Source organism: Podarcis cretensis (assembly GCF_951804945.1).
Source record: "Podarcis cretensis genome assembly, chromosome: 3".
Classification (NCBI taxonomy): Eukaryota; Metazoa; Chordata; class Lepidosauria; order Squamata; family Lacertidae; genus Podarcis; species Podarcis cretensis.
In genome coordinates, this window is record NC_137172.1 from 17,833,574 (window position 1) to 17,846,531 (window position 12,958).

Below are 12,958 nucleotides of genomic sequence, written 5' to 3' on the forward strand. Positions count from 1 at the left end.
AGGAGAAGGAAAAGAAAAGAAAGAGAGAGAGAGAGAGAGGGAGGGAGGGAGGGAATCAAATTGGCTCCAAGCCAAAGGCCAGGCGGAACAACTCTGTCTTACAGGCCCTGCGGAAAGAAATCAGATCCTGCAGGGCCCTGGTCTCATGAGGCAGAGCGTTCCACCAGGGCGGAGCCAGAGTTGAAAAGGCCCTGGCTCTGGTTGAAGCCAATCTAACTTCCTTAGGGCCCGGGACCACTAGGGTGTTGCTATTTATGGACCTTGAGGCTCTCCGTGGGGCATACCGGGAGAGGCGGTCCCGTAGGTACGAGGGTCCTAGGCCGTGAAGGACTTTAAAGGTCAAAAGCAGCACCTTAAATCTGACCCTGTACTCCACCGGGAGCCAGTGCAGCTTGAAAAGCACTGGGTGAATATGCTCCCATGGCAGAGACCCCGTGAGGAGCCTCGCTGCAGCATTCTGTACCCGCTGGAGTTTCTGGGACAGCTTCAAGTGCAGCCCCACATAGAGCGAATTACAGTAGTCAAGCCTGGAGATGACCGTCGCATGGATCACTGTGGCCAAGTCGGAGCGGGAAAGGTAAGGGACCAACTGCTTGATGCGGCAAAGGTGGAAAAATGTCGCCTTGGCTGTTGCTGTAACCTGCGCCTCCATGGAAAAGGAGGCGTCAAGGATTACACCCAAACTCTTAACGGAAGGCAATGGCACTAAATGGGCCCCCACAAGAGAAGGGAGTTGGTCCCTCATCCCCATGCCATCCCGACCTAGCCATAGGACCTCTGTCTTCGAAGGATTTAGTTTCAATCGGCTCCCACGAAACCATCCAGCCACAACTTCCAAGCATCTGGTCAGTGTGTTCGGGGTCGAGTCAGTGTGGCCATCCATCAGCAGATAGAGCTGAGTGTCATCAGCATATTGGTGACAGCCCAGCCCAAAGCTCCGGATAATCTGGGCAAGGGGGCGCATAAAGATGTTAAAAAGAATCGGGGAGAGAATTGCGCTCTGCGGCACTCCACACACCAAGGAGTGGCGCGACGACATTTCCCTCCCTAGTGCCACCCTCTGTCCCCGACCAGAGATAAAAGAGCACAACCAGTTACGGGCTATGCCCTGTATCCCCACGTCTGCGAGGCGGTGGTCCAGAAGATCATGATCGACCATGTCAAAGGCTGCTGACAAATCTAAAAGGATCAGCAGTCCTGACCCGCCTCGATCCAGTTGTCTACGGAGATCATCTGTTAGGGCAACCAGAGCCGTCTCCGTCCCAAAACCAGGACGGAAACCGGACTGAAATGGATCTAATGCTGATGTTTCCTCCAGAAACCTACCAAGCTGTTCAGCAACCGCTCTCTCAATTACCTTACCCAGGTATGGAAGATTTGAAACTGAGCGGTAATTGGATAGGTCTAAGGGATCTAATGAAGTTTTTTTTAAGAGTGGACACACCACTGCTTCCTTCAGTTCCCCTGAGAATGTCCCCGTGTCAAGGGACAAATTGATAATTTCAACCAGGGGGGTCCGCACAACATCTGGACACTCCCTAATCAGCCAAGACGGGCACGGATCGAGGAGGCAGGTGGTGGGCCTACCAGCTTGGAGGAATCTATCCACATCAGTAGGGAGTATCCGATCGAAATGGTCCAACACTGGACCTGAAGTCAGTCGAGGGGCCTCCAGTTCAGTCACTGTATCTAAATTGTCAGGGAGGTCACGGCGGAGGAACAGGACTTTCTCCGCAAAAAAACTCGCGAATGCCTCACAGCTGTGGGTCGGATTTGTGCTTAAATTTGGTTGTCCTCCTAAGGACGTTATTGACCTAATTATTCTAAAACGTTGTGCCGGGCGAGAGCTAGCGGATGCAATGGAAGCTGCAAAGTAAGATTTCTTAGCAGCTTTCATAGCCGTCTCATAGGCTTTCATAAGTGTCCTATAAGATGTTCTTGAGGCTCCGTCACAAGTCCGTCGCCATACTCGCTCTAGCCGTCTGAGATCCCACTTCATTTTCCGGAGCTCCTCAGTAAACCAAGGGGCCCGGTTTCGACGGGGTCGCAGAGTGTGCTTAGGCGCGATCTCATCAATGGCTGCCAAGAGCCGGTTATTCCAGTCCTCAACAAGGTCATCTAATGAGTCGCCAGGAGGAGCAGGGTTCCGCAAGGCTTGTCGGAATCTATCAGGATCCATCAGTTTTCGCGGACGAGCCCAAATAGGTTCGCCACCCTATTTGGCGATAAGACGATACAACATCACAAATACAGCATAAATCATAGTATAATTAACAAATTGTCAGTAAAACAATTACAAATCGTCAAAAGACAAAACAATTACCATCTATGAAATACTATCCACAAAACGACTATTAATTTTTTGGGAGATAGAGAGAATGGAAACTGATACTGTACAATAGAAGAAAGGAGTGATGGCAGCTGCAGCTTGCATTGCATGCAACCCTGGCTGAAATTACCTGTTCCACAAGATGGCTGTGGCAGCCCCGCTCGTCTAACCCACTGAGCCTCTTGGGTTTGCCGATCAGAAGGTTGGCTGTTCGAATCCCCGCGATGGGGTGAGCTCCTGTTTCTCTGTCCCAGCTCCTGCCAACCTAGCAGTTTGACAGCTTGCAAGTACAAATAGGTACTGCTGTGGTGGGAAAGTAAACAGCGTTTCCATGTGCTCTGGTTTCTCTCACAGTGTTCCATTGCGCCGGAAGCAGTTTACTCATGCTGGCCACATGACCCGGAAAGATGTCTGTGGACAAACGCCGGCTCCCTCGGCCTGAAAGCGAGATGAGCGCTGCAACCCGATAGTTGCCTTTGACTAGACTTAACCGCCCAGGGGTCCTTTACCTTTTACCTTTACTCTGCTTGGGGGTACACATGCAACTGCCTTTGTGTTACTGCCAGTAGATAGGGTGGTCATTGATGTTTTTATATATTTGAAAGTGGCGCAGAGGGGAGTGCCATTGCCCAGGGATGTAAATGCATTCCACTGCCATCTCTATGCAGAGGTATTCATTGCTTTTAAAAAACTGGCAAACCCTCTTTGACTGGCAGTGCTAATTGTAAATCAACAGAAAGGAGAGTATCCGCTGCCCCATGGGAGAAAGGTGCTCATTACTATATATGAGCCTTGCCCTCTTTTCCATCTGGTTACTCGAACTCTTCTTTTTTGGCGATCACTCTTCCATAAATACAGTCTTAACAGAGTCCGTAAGTGACTGTGGAGGCCAATTCTGGATCCCAACGTCCTTCCACAGTGGGGACATAGGTTTCCAGGTAGGAGTTGATCATGGTGAGGGTTTGCCAAGCATGCCTTCCGCTTAGCACATTTCTCCCTTGCGTCCTGAGTTCGAGTGTCTTCAAAGCCAATGACACCTTTGGTAAAGGCTGTTCTCCAACTGGAGCGCTCGCAGGCCAGTGTTTCCCAGTTGTCGGTGTTTATACTACATTTTTAAAGATTTGCTTTGAGAGATTCTTTAAACCTCTTTTGTTGACCGCCAGTATTACACTTTCCATTTTTAAGTTCCAAACTTAAAAAATAACCCTAGCTCTAAGCCTCCCCCAAATCAGTTTTTGTAATGTTGGCAGAGACATAATCCAATCAGAACTTGGAAAATTCACTTTTAAAAAAGAAGCCATTCTAGTTCAAGTTCAATATACCCAGTAAGGAACTAATTGCTGTTCACTTTTGTCCCTTTACAAAATGAAACAGTGTGGTTCGCAGTCACTTCACCGCTCAGTTAGAGTTCTTCCAAATGATCGTTGACCGTTTTCTTTCAGCACTCACAATGTTACCAGCTGCTGTGCTGAAATACAAAATATACTTGTGTCTAAGAAAGCATCAACGGAGAGAGAGAGAGAGAGAGAGAGAGGAATGTGAATTGTTTCATCAGTTTCCCCCAGCAATTGTTATCTGTAAACTGGTTGCTACTTTGTCAGTGTTTCATTTTAGCTGCTTTTATTTCATTTCATTCATTTCACTTATTACATTTATATATCACCTTTTCCTCCAAGGAGCTCAAGGTGGCGTACATGGTTCTTCCACCTCCATTTTATCCTCACAACAACCCTGTGAGGTAGGTGAGATTGAGAGGCAGTGAGAGGCCCACTGTCACCCAGTGAGCTTTGTGGCTGAGTGGGGATTCAAACTCTGGGCTCCCAGGTCTCAAACCGGTGCGACTGAATTTTGTTCTATTTGTGAAGAAGTCTGTTACATTATTTTCACATATGGATTGTTAGCTGCCATAGTTTGTCCCCAGACCAAATAAATAAATAATGCCTTTTCAGTCCGTAAGAATGCTGAAATCTGGAAATTCCTGGAAATTCACTTTTCTAGCAACATACCCCAAAACCAGAGCACCAATCTGAAAATGCAAGTCAGCCTCCCCCTGTCTTATCACAGGCCCTATTCTCACTTAGAATTCTTTTGACTTGTACCATTCAGGAATACTCATACACTCATGCACACCAGCCTCAAGGTCTGCTTAATCTGATTCGGAGGGAAATTCATTCCCAGTCTCCTCTTGTCAGGAGCTGCTGGGATTTGTGGGCAGCTGCCGCCATGAGCTGCTGAATTGCAGGTGGCAGCTTCTCAGTGACGCACCCTCAGGCCCTGGATAGATTCTTCCTGCCCAGACTGGTCAATGGATAGGAAGGAGTACAAGGGGCCTTCCTGTTTGGGGGTTAAGTCTTGCTTGAGTGACAAGGTATTCTTGAGCTTTGGTGCATACCTGCCTCTTCGTTTATCCTTTGGTTCTGACTACTGACTCCTCACTCTTGGTCCTTAACTCACCTTGGATTGCCCTGGTACCTGTTCTTTTTTCTTCCTCTTTCTTTCTTTGGCAATCACTCACAGCCAAGTAAGATTGTCTTCCAAAACACGGTTTTAACAGTGGGTCCGTAAGTGACTGTAGAGGCCAATTCTGGACCCACACATCCTTCCACAGTGGGGAAATAGGTTTCCGGGTGGGAGTTGATCACGGTGTGGATTTGCCAAGTGTCTTCCTCTTAGCATGTTTCTCCCTTGCGTCCTGAGTTCGAGTGTCTTCAAAGCCCATGACACCTTTGGTAAAGGCTGTTCTCCAACTGGAGCACTTGCAGGCCAGTGTTTTTCAGTTGTCGGTGTTTATACTACATTTTTTAAGATTTGCCTTGAGACAGTCTTTGAACCTCTTTTGTTGACCACCAGTATTACACTTTCCATTTTTAAGTTCGGAATAGAGTAGTTGCTTTGGAAGACGATAATCAGGCATCTGCACAACATGAGATGCTCTACTTCCTGTGTAGAGCAATGGCATTAGAGTTGCTGCATATCCCTTTGTAAGACTCTTCTTGGGAACTTGGATGCCTGCAACAGGCATATTCCCCTCCAGGAGGCTTTGCTTTCTTGAGACACTCAAATTACCAACCAAGTGATAAATTACTGGCCTGATGGAATCTCTTAGATTTTTATTTTATTTTATTTTTTTGCATTGAAAAAGAGCTCTGCTGGCTTAGAGATAAATCAAGTCTCCTCCATTATATTGATCTGATCTTTCTCATTCTTTTCAAGCCGCTCTTCCTTCATTATAGCCCAGCTTTTGATAATGAGATGCATGCTTTGTCAGCAGCTGAGAGGGTCGGCAATGCATTAAAAGGTGCTTTGCAAAACTCATCAAGTCGCAGGAGGGTCCTGTTGTTAGCACAATTGTAAAGCCAGCGTAAGAAATTGCATTTATTCAACTATATCGCTCCCATTGCAATGCACTCCGGCATTGTGCAATCTCCAGTTTCTGCCATTGTCCAGCGATTAAAGATCTGCCATGATCAAGGAGAACACAGCCCAAGACCCACATCTGCCACCAGTGCACAATGTAGTCTTAAGTTGAAAACTCTCACTGTGCTGACTTCCTGGAAGGTGGGTTACTGTTGCTTATGGGGACGGAGAGCATGGAGGCCACATATTGGCTCTGCCAGTGCGTTTCTACCGTGCTGACCTCCTCGCCATCTTGCCTCTCCCTCTTGTTAAGCAATACTTTTGTTATTTTTATTATTTAAAGTTTCTTGCACTTCCGCAAATCTCAGGGTCCCCTTATTCTGCTATCTCTACACATTGGGATTGGTGGTTGCTAGTCAGGCCACATTCCCACCATACATTTAAAGTGCTACAATACCATTGGAAACAATCATGGCATCCCCCAAAGAATTATGGGAACTGAGAGTTGTTAAGGGTGTTGAGAGTTGTTAAAAAGGTAAAGGTACCCCTGCCCGTACGGGCCAGTCTTGACAGACTCTGGGGTTGTGCGCCCATCTCACTCAAGAGGCCAGCGCTGTCCGGAGAGACTTCCGGGTCACGTGGCCAGCGTGACATCGCTGCTCTGGCCACAGCCAGAGCCGCACACGGAAACGCCGTTTACCTTCCCGCTGGTAAGCGGTCCCTATTTATCTACTTGCACCCGGGGGTGCTTTCGAACTGCTAGGTTGGCAGGCGCTGGGACCGAGTAGCGGGAGCGCACCCCGATCGGCAAGCCCTAGGCGCTGAGGCTTTTACCCACAGCGCCACCCGCGTCCCCTTTGAGAGTTGTTAGGAGGCCCCTATTCCCTTCCCAGAGTTCCCTGTGAAGAGGGATTGATTGTTAAACTGCTCCAGGACCTGTAGTTCCGTAAAGGGACCTTCTTCTTCTTCTTCAGAGTGGCTGGGGCAACCCAGTAAGATGTGGGTGGTATAAAGAGTATAATATATAAAGTGGTATAATTATAATTGAATAGGACATCCCTATTTACATTGGAGAAATTTTGCAGGGGGTGTTAAAGTGGTATCATATCACTTTAAATGTATGGTATGAATGTGGCCTTAGTCTCGCCTCCACAACCTTGGCCTAAGAAGTTATGCATGACAAAGTTTGAACAGCCTTGCTCTCAATTTCAGCCCGTTCCAGGTAATACCTGCAAAAGCAACCTTGGTAGAAGGCAAGAGATTAATGAGCAGGCAGGTCTGTGGCCTTTGGCTGTTCCACTGGTCATCAGCTCCCTCAGCCACTCATTAATTCATCAAAAATGTCCTGACATCCATTAGGCCAAGCAGCCAGGTGGAAAAGGCCTCAGATGAAGCATAAAAATGGGTCAAAAAGTGGCAAACCAGCTTCAGAACTGTTGACAGCCACCTTTCCAAATAACGGGCGCTACCACGCAGCCATATCAATATCCTGCAGAATTCATGATTCATCCTACTTTGTATGATTATATATTTTGTCAAAGATCCCTGGATATCCCCCACCCGCCGTTACAGCTTCTGGCGGACTCTGATCTTATCGAGATGTCAGCTTGGATTAAACCTCATTTCAGAGTGTTAACACTAATCAGTTTCCGCAGTCCCAATGCAAAGGTGCTCAGGAACAAATCAGCCGCTGAGCAGGTGGCAGCAAGGAAATAAATATTTGGAAAATTATTATTATTATTATTATTATTATTATTAATAACAACTGATTTGATTGCAGTGCCCTCAGGCCTTTGGTCTTCTTTTACATGGCCAGAAAATTAGCCTTTAGCGCAAGAATGCCGGGAGGCCAGTTTGCAATGTTGTATAATTGGTAGACCCAGGCCAGGATAGTATAATGTAGCTGTAAAGTTCATGTTGCCCAAACGGAAGGGAATATCAAGTATTTTTATGTGGTTATCATGTTTCCCCACAAGGTCTGGCATGAACCACACACCTGAGGCTTGGGCTGGGACACCCCCTTTAGGACAAGGCTTTCCGCACCCTAACAATGGCCCTGTGTGCACTGGCGGAGGAAGAGGAGTGTGGGGGGAGCGCACTGCCCCCAACAGCCCGATCCTAGTGGTGTGCCATCACAGCTGTCCCCCCGCCTGTGCTGGGCGCCACGCCCCCATAGGCGGCATGCCACACCCCCAGGACATGCGCCACGCCCCTGCGGGCAGCGCGCCACACCCCTGGGACGCGCACCGGCCCCTCCGCTGCCAGCTCTCCACCACCCGGTGCTGGAGCATGAAGCTCTGCCACTGCCTGTGTGCTGTAAAGTAAAAGGTAAAGGGACCCCTGACCATTAGGTCCAGTTGTGGCCGACTCTGGGGTTGCGGCGCTCATCTCGCTTTATTGGGCAATGGAGCCGGCGTGCAGCTTCCGGGTCATGTGGCTAGCATGACTAAGCTGCTTCTGGCGAACCAGAGCAGCTCACGGAAACACTGTTTACCTTCCTGCCGGAGTGGTACCTTTTTATCTACTTGCACTTTGACGTGCTTTCGAACTGCAGGGACTGAGCAACGGGAGCTCACCCCGTCGCGGGGATTCGAACCACCGACCTTCTAATTGGCAAAGTCCTAGGCTCTGTGGTTTAACCCACAGCGCCACCCGCTGGCCCTGCCTGTGTGCTGTACCGATAGTCTATTCCATTTCAAGGTATGGGAGCCCAACTGGAAGGAATACTTTGGACAAGGATGTTGAAACTGTGGTCCATCCAATGGTCATCCAATGGTCATCCAATGGAAGCTGTAGTCCAGCAACTTCTGAAGGGTCACAGGTTCTGCACCCCTGCCTTAGGGGAATATGTTATACTAGGGACTGCTTGTTTCACTCAGGGGATATCATGGAGGGGAATCGGGGGGGGGGGGTAGTCAGTCAGAAGAGGAAGAAAGAGACTTGCCTCTTTCTCAGCCAGCCGAAGGCAGTGGGCTACGACCAGTGCCGGATTTAAGTATAAGCTAAACTATAGCTTAGGGCCCCACTCTCTTGCCCCCCCCCCAAAAAAAATTAAAGGAACAAAAACCTGGATATACATTTCCAAAATATAAGATAAAAAACAAATAAAGCCTACATACAGCAACAATGTTTTGTGTTGTGTAGGCTCCTATGATGTAAGTAATGGGCCCTGCCTGCTAGCCTGCTCCCTAAAATATCACCGGTTTGCTCATTTCTATATACAGTGGTACCTCAGGTTAAGTACTTAATTCGTTCTGGAGGTCCGTTCTTAACCTGAAAATGTTCTTAACCTGAAGCACCACTTTAGCTAATGGGGCCTCCTGCTGCCGCTGTGCCTCCGGAGCCTGATTTCTGTTCTTATCCTGAAGCAAAGTTCTTAACCTGAAGCACTATTTCTGGGTTAGCGGAGTGTGTAACCTGAAACGTATGTAACCCGAGGTACCACTGTACAAGGTAACTACATTCTGCATGGATTGGTTGCATGGCAACATGTGCAAATGGCTTTAGATACCTACTAGGTCCATAAATTAGTATATAGCATATATTCAACACAAAGGACAGCTGGACATATAAAGGGCCCCATTACCTTCAGTAGCTTAGGGCCTCATCAAACCTCAATCCAGCCCTGGCTACAACCCCCCTTCTCAGAAGGAAGAGAGACTGTACATCAGGGGTCAGCAACTTGCGGCCCGTGGGCTGGATCTGACCCACAAAGACTGTTTTACCGGCCCATGAGCCGCCCCCGAACCAAGTTGCCCACTTGGTGAGTCCCCCGCGCGCTGCGCTAAACCGACACAGCTCAGCATGGTGACTCGCCGAGCGGCACCGGAAATCACGTCTGCACACACACAGATACCGGAAATTGCTTCTGCGCATGCCCAGACGCCGAAAATCACTTCGGTGCAGACGTGATTTTCGGCGTCTGGGCATGCGCAGAAGCTATTTTTGGTGCCACAAACATGCGCAGACACGATTTCCGGCACCGCACTGTGCCGGCCCGGCCCACAGATGATCTCTGTGGGATTGATCTGGCCCATGGCCAGTAAGCCTTGCCGATCCCTGCTGTACATTATCAGTACAGCGAGAGTGGACTGGACAGAGGCCAATTCTCTGAGGAGCAGCCATTAGTCACCTCACAGGGGAGAGGGAACTCTTTGTTGGAGGAAGAGGTGGGCGATGATCCCAAGAGTTGCAGGGCTCGCAGAAGAACAAAGGTCAAGGAAAGGTGTCAATCAAAGAAGAAGGGGGGGAGGCACGCTTTCGTGTTTCCTGTTGGAGGCACAATTTGAGCTCAGATGCCTCAACTTCATCTTGATGGACGGTCGCTAGTGAGAGCAGCTCTGAGGTTAATGACCGTATATAATAAATCTTCTTGTAAATACAACTACTGTGTGCTGAGTATCTAAGCTAGCAGCCTGCCAGATCCTGACGGGGTGAAGCTAGGCTTTATTTCACCCAGGTCAAAAACCTAGTTTAGCACCACCCCACACAATTTGCGTACACACACAAACACAGGCTGGGATTCTCAATGGCACCCCTTGAAGAGAGGGGAGGGAATGTTCTTTCATATGTGGTGGACCTGTAAAAGGGTAAAAGAGTATTGGGAAGTAATCCATAATGAATTGAAAAAAAATGTTCAAAAGTACCTTTCAAAAAAAACCAGCAGAGTCCTTTTTGTTGGGGATAATTCAGACAGAAATTCTCAGGTGTCAAAAAGGTTACTTATGAATGCCACTACTGCGGCCCATGTTTTGTTAGCCCAAAAATGGAAAATGAGTGAGGTCCCAACTAAAGAAGAATGGCAACTTAAACTGATGGAATATGCGCAGCTTGCGGACTTAACATATAGAATAAGACAACAAGAAGAACATACATTTAGAGAAGATTGGAAAATGTTTATTGAATATATGGGGGGAAATTGTGTACACTTGAAAATGTTGGCAGCGTTAAGATAAATTCAGCAGTGTCAATAAGTTTTGATGGATGTAATAATGGAATACTGAATGGTTTAGTTTATGTAAAATATGCAAAATGAACCATGGAAAGAGAAGAAGGGAAGTCATTGATATTTTAAGGATGTTTAAATTGATATTTTAAGGATGTTTAAATGAGTATTCTAAACTGTAAAACAGAAATATATATATGAGAGAGGGGAGAGAATGGGCAAGAGACTGAGGGCCCAGTTCAAAAAGCTAAGGGTTTAGGCCACCCCTAACAGCCCCCCTGATCTGACGCTGGATCATTCAGGGAAGCAAGTGATATTATCAGTATCATCCACCCACATCCTTAGATGCAATGCAATGCAAAGATTCTTGCTTCTCTCCTCCCAGATGAGCCTGAAGACTACACCAGGCACAGATCCAGAAATACAATCCAACACTTATTGCACTCTCTCAATCACTCTCTTGGCTCCTCTTTGAACAAGGGACATAACCGCGCTGCCCGCTCAAGATTCTCGCGAGGCGGAATTACATGGCCCCCAGTCACTTTGCAGATTAAAAAGATTTCCGCAAATAATTACAGATAGTAAACAGCTGCAGATGCAGATGCTTCTTTTCTTGTTATTTTTAATGCCGCCCATTTCAAAACTGGTAATGCATTTTACAGATCAGCCTCTTTTGATTAGGCTCCTTCGGCTGCCAATCAGCTGAATTACCAATAAAAGTCTTAATGTTCTGCGTGAACGAAATTGGAAAGAAGCACTGTGCAGTCAAAATGGTAGGTGCTGTTACGCCCCGTTGATTTCAGTGGCAGAAGCAAACATGCACTTAGGGCCAGAATCCCTTGCACACTTTTGGGGGGTGGGGTGGAGAATTTAGTAGAGAGCAAGTCCCACTGAACCAAGTGGGGCTGAATTCTGAATGAACATGCTTAGAATTGCACCATGCTTCTTCTTTTCCATTGAAATAAGCGGAGCTTAAGCTTAACGTTGACTTGGTCATGCTTAAAGTATTCTTTGCATTGCTAAGATAACAGCAGAGTCCTTCTCAGAGGGGTTTGATTTGTTTCTAAGAAAGAAAGAAAGAAAGAAAGAAAGAAAGAAAGAAATCACTTTGTAGTATATGGACTCAGCCCTTCGCATGCTCATCAGTAGTGCTGACACAAGCCCGTTTTCATTTAAACGTTGATGAGCACAGTTTGTGCTGATTTTCTGAAATTCAGTTCATCGCCGTATTGTATTGCAGAGGAAGCAATACCACTTTGTTTCGTATGGATTTAGAAGTCAGTTGAAGCCCCTGCAGGAGAGCACAAAGTGCTTTGGGGTCATTACTGTCATGGACTGGACAGAGGAGGAATGGCTCAAGACCACTTCCCCCTCCTCCTGAACTTTCCAGAGAAGAGGAAGACAGTATAGATTTACAACAGTGGTTTGAGGAAGGTCATGGCTCAGAGGTAGATGAAGAGCAGAGTTGGGCAATAATGGGAGAGGGGGAGGGGGAGGGGGAAGCAGAGCCGGAGCAGCTGGCTGACACGTTATCACTAGAAAGCATTCCAGACCCCACTTCTCCCAAAACCCAATGGGCATTGAAAGTAGGAGAGCAAAGGACTCATAGGCAAATGGCCCTAAGTGGCCACCGTAAGGTGAGTGATCCTGTTGACAATTGAGGAGAGAAGGGGGGTGGAGTTTACTCAGAACAATGCCATTACTCCAAGAGGTTGCATTTCTCCAAGAGATGGTGTTGGACTTTCGGGGGAAGAGAGGAGAACTCGCCCCGCTGTACACCAGGAAGGGCTTTGTGGAGAGAGTCTCTTCCTTTAAATTCCTAGGAGTTTATCTCAGTGAAGACCTTACTTGGAAAATCAGTACAACCCAGGTGGTTAAGAAAGCCCAACAGAGACTCCATCTCCTCAGAGTATTGCGAAAGAGCGATGTCAATCAACATTTAATGATCTCCTTCTACCGGTCCATAATAGAAAGTGTCCTTTCATACTGCATCACGGTGTGGTACACTGGTTTGACATCAACTGATAGGAAGTGCCTACAGAGGGTGGTTAATACAGCACAAGATATTATGAGCTGTCCCGTGAATCCGCTGGATGAAATAAAATAGTGGAAGAACATTGCCTCAGGAGAGTGAGGAAAATTCTCAGAGATGATTCACACCCTGGCCGGCACCTTCTTGATCTCCTGCCCTCAGGCAGAAGATATAGAAGCATGATTAGTCGCACCAACAGGGTAAAGAACAGCTTCTATCCGTGGGCTGTTAGGCTGCTGAATGAAAAGATAACAACAGGGCACCTGACTTTCGGGTTTGGTGGGTGTGCGTCAGT